The sequence below is a fragment of the Chanodichthys erythropterus genome, chromosome 11 (assembly GCF_024489055.1).
Source record: "Chanodichthys erythropterus isolate Z2021 chromosome 11, ASM2448905v1, whole genome shotgun sequence".
NCBI classification, from domain to species: Eukaryota; Metazoa; Chordata; class Actinopteri; order Cypriniformes; family Xenocyprididae; genus Chanodichthys; species Chanodichthys erythropterus.
Window position 1 is genome coordinate 30,464,399 of NC_090231.1, and position 4,323 is coordinate 30,468,721.

Here is a 4,323-nt window from a genome sequence, read left to right on the forward strand (position 1 = left end):
TGCCAGGTTTGCATTACAAAATCGCCCAATACTAGCCCAATCGCGTTCCTGGGTTCCCCGGTAAAAATTGCGTTTCGTGAAACGCTTGATGCTGTGGCCTTCGATGAAGTGTCGCCCCCTTCCGCGTGTTTCTTAGTAGGCACATGAACACTGTCATAAGTCAATGGTAATTGGACTGTCATATATATATATATATATATATATATATATATATATATATATATATATATATATATATATATATATATATATATATATATATATTAGCATATTTATAATGTATTTATATTTATAATGTATAAATCCTATATATATATATATATATATATATATATATATATATATATATATATATATTACACACACTACCGTTCAAAAGTTTGGGATCGGTAAGATTTTTAATGATTTTAAAAGAAGTTTCGTCTGCTCACCAAGGCTACATTTATTTAATTAAAAATACAGTAAAAACAGTAATATTATGAAATATTATTATAATTTAAAATAACTTTTCTATTTGAATATATTTTACAAAGTAATTTATTCCTGTGATGGCAAAGCTGAATTTTCAGCATCATTACTCCAGCCTTCAGTGTCACATGATCCTTCAGAAATCATTCGAATATGCTGATTTGCTGCTCAAGAAACATTTATGATTATTATCAATGTTGAAAACAGTTGTGTACTTTTTTTTCAGGATTCATTGATGAATAGAAAGTTCAAAAGAACAGCATTTATCTGAAATGCAACACTTAAATACTAGCATGTATATTTATTGTTGGAGATATAAATGCTGATATTACTGATGATAAATCAGTATTTGCTAAACATTTAAAGGTATTTTGTGCTGAATAGGGACTTGTACTATCTAGTCAGGTTTTCTTGCTTGAAGAAAGCTGTCAGTGATGCCTGCCACACAACGTCTTGGCTTGATCATTGTTTATGTACTACAGATGCACATGCCAGTATTCTTAATATGCAGATTTTATATGACATGGCAACATCTGATCACATGCCATTCATTATGAACTGTAATTTGGACTATATCCAAGTGGCAACCTCCCCCTTTCTCTCGTGAAGCCAATACGGAAGTAACTTAAACTGCGATTCATCGACTGGCCGCTAGGGACAGGCTCCAAAAGAGAGCAGAATCTCATAGAGTCCCATGTTAAATTGGCCAAGTTTATAGCAGAAAAAAACATGTTTACAAGTTGGTTCAAATTGTGGTTTTGGTCTATACTGCTATTTTTGCCCTTCATGACAACTCTGAGGGGGGTGAATTTTTTTATAACTTATCCGTTTAAATTCTATTAAGCCTTAAAGTTCTGCATAATTAAGAGCGTGGTCACTTGAGTGACAGGTATGCCACTGCTGTCTGTGAGCCGTCATGTTACCTCAGCTGCTGCTGAATTTGGCATCTCAGCCGTTTTTGTGCTTTTTTTTTCTCGATTATTTTATACAATTATAAAATATGGCTTGTTGCTGCATAATATTCGAGACTGATGTGTGTATCTGTGTGCGTGCATGGGGAAGAGACACATAACACACGTTGTTGGATCGTGGCATTGGCTGAAAGTTTTGATTGCGAGATTTACTACAATGACAATACCAGGAGGATATACAACTCTGACAGCACTGCTTGGATATTATAACTAAAACTGCTGCACTATTTTGAAAAAAATATACTTTGGACACAGACTCATTTGTTTGTTAGATACGATCGTATACAGTTTTACAAAATAAAGGCTGCTCAGATTGCATCCTTTCTTGAAGAACGATGACAGAGAGCAGATCATTCAGAAGAAATGTGAAATGTTTTTTTTTGTTTTGTTTTGCAATGGACATTTATATTTTACCCAAGTGCCACTGGATTCATCTCACGATCTCTATTATAAAGGTACAAAGTCCCATTTGATTTTCCATGTTGTTATTTGCACACCCAACACTACTGGTGTTGGAGCATCTATATCTTAAAGAAACACCGTAGATTGACAGTAAACCTTTAGAACTTTCTGATGATAAAACTTATCTTCATTAATAATTTAGATAGTATCTAGATCTAGAAAGATAGCTCATTTGCTTGCTAACATGGTCACGTCGAGCTAGGCGGGCGTTGTTTCAGCAACCAGTCACATCAGCTCAAACCACCTCCCCGCCTCTTTGCCCATTTTCAGTTATCCGGGAGTGACGTGCGGTGACGCGCAGCTAAGATGGCCGCGGCCTCATTTAGGCATCAAAACCAGTGCCCAAGGACGTCGACCGGAAGTTGAAGTCGGCCGCGTGCCGCCATCTTGTAGAAGAACTTCACTTGCGTTAGCATCCCATTGACTCCCATTCATTTTGGCGTCACTTTGACAGCGAATAACTTTACATCTGAGGCGTTTAAAGACTCCATTTGTCCATTATTTATTTCTAAACATACACAACAATGTATAAAGGGCTCCATTACCTTCTATGTTACATTATGGCCCTGTAGAAACAGTTTTTGTAAAAATAGGCTAACGATTGCGTCATAACCACTCGACTCTCTGTCGCACAGTAGAGAAATTACCGTACAGACAGGAGAAGCTCGCAGGCAATAGTATGCATTAACTTAATATGGCGTACTGGCGTTACATTTTAAAATACTATACAAAATAATTAATCAGAATACTTACTCCTGCTCACTCACGCCAAAGAACTTCCCGCTCAAGCTCGCCGTCTCTGCAAGATTAACGATGGCAGTTTTCACGCACAGCTACTAGAAGATTTACATCTGTCAGGTTGCTGACGTCATCAAGCTTAGTTTGAGTCTGCGCGTCAGAAACGGAAGTGCTAAAAATCGCTAAAAATGGGCTTCACTTGACTCAATTGAGTTCCAATGGGGTTGCTGTGTCCATTTCTTTTACTGTCTATGGTCAAAACTGCTGTTCAGAACTCTATGGGTGACATCACGGACACTACGTCCATATTTTTTTTTACAGTCTATGACTATATCCCAAAAGTGATACCTGTTAAAAAGTGTGCTAGTAGTGATAAAGTGGACTGGATAAATCTAACCGGCGAGGACATTTCTGCCTATACCCAGAGGACCTATGCGTGCCTTGGTCATATTGGTATACCTAAGGAAGCCATTATATGTCGTGATGTGAACTGTACAAATCAAGAACACTGTAATCAACTTTGCTTGCTATACAAGAACACTCTCGATGCGTTGATAACATCTAGTAGGCCCCTGTGTCAACGTAAAAAACAAGCTCACTGTGGTAAACCAGGATGGAACATCTATGTGGAAGAAGCTCATGCAGAGGCCCGGAGTGCATTTAAAGCCTGGGCTGAGGAAGGGAAGCACAGGAGTGGGACACTATTTGAACAAAAGAAGCATGCTAATGCTAAATTTAAATATGCATTATGCTATATAAAGAGGAAAGAGAATCGCTTGAGAGCAGAATCACTGGCATGTAAATTGAAAAATAACAACTTTTATGACTTCTGGAAGAAAGTTAGAATGATGAACAATTGCAGGACTTCTCTCCTTTCTAACATTCATGGGGTAACTAACTGGTACAGATAATATCTGTCAACTTTGGATGAGCTATTATTGAGAATTGTTTAATTGTGTCACGGGGGGTGATAGTAACTCCAGAAGAGGTTTATTATGCCGTTTTAAAACTGAAGAATAACAAGTCATGCGGTCCTGATAACGTAACATCAGAGCATCTGAAACTGGCAAACAAAAAACTGTATCCTCTTCTGGCTATTTGCTTCACAGGATTTATGTGTTCTGCCTGAGTCACTCTTGTCTGTCTGTATTGTCCCAGTGATTAAAAACAAAGCTGGTAAACTAAACAGTAAGGATAATTATCGTCCCATAGCCTTGGCCAGCTCTGTCTCCAAGGTTCTTGAAAGAGTCATCCTGGACAGACTTGAACCGTATACAGCTGCCAATCAGTTTGGATTTAAACTTGAACATAGTACTGACACATGTATATATGCACTAAAAGAAATGTTAGACAAGTATCATAGTCAAGGCTCTACAATGTTCACATCCTTCCTAGATGCATCTAAGGCATTTGATAGAATCAATCATGAGAAGTTGTTTAGGAAATTGTCTAACAGAGGTGTCCTTGGTTACCTCATTAGAATCCTCATATTTTGGTACTCACAGCAGAGCGTGCAGGTGAAATGGGGTGAGTCAGTGTCTGACTCCTTCAGGGTTAGCAATGGTGTCCAGCAGGGAGGAATAGTGTCGCCCCTGCTGTTCAACATATACATGGATGATCTCTCTGTACAGCCCACTAACTGTAATGCTGGATTTGTTGTTGGAGGCTGTTATTAACCATCTCA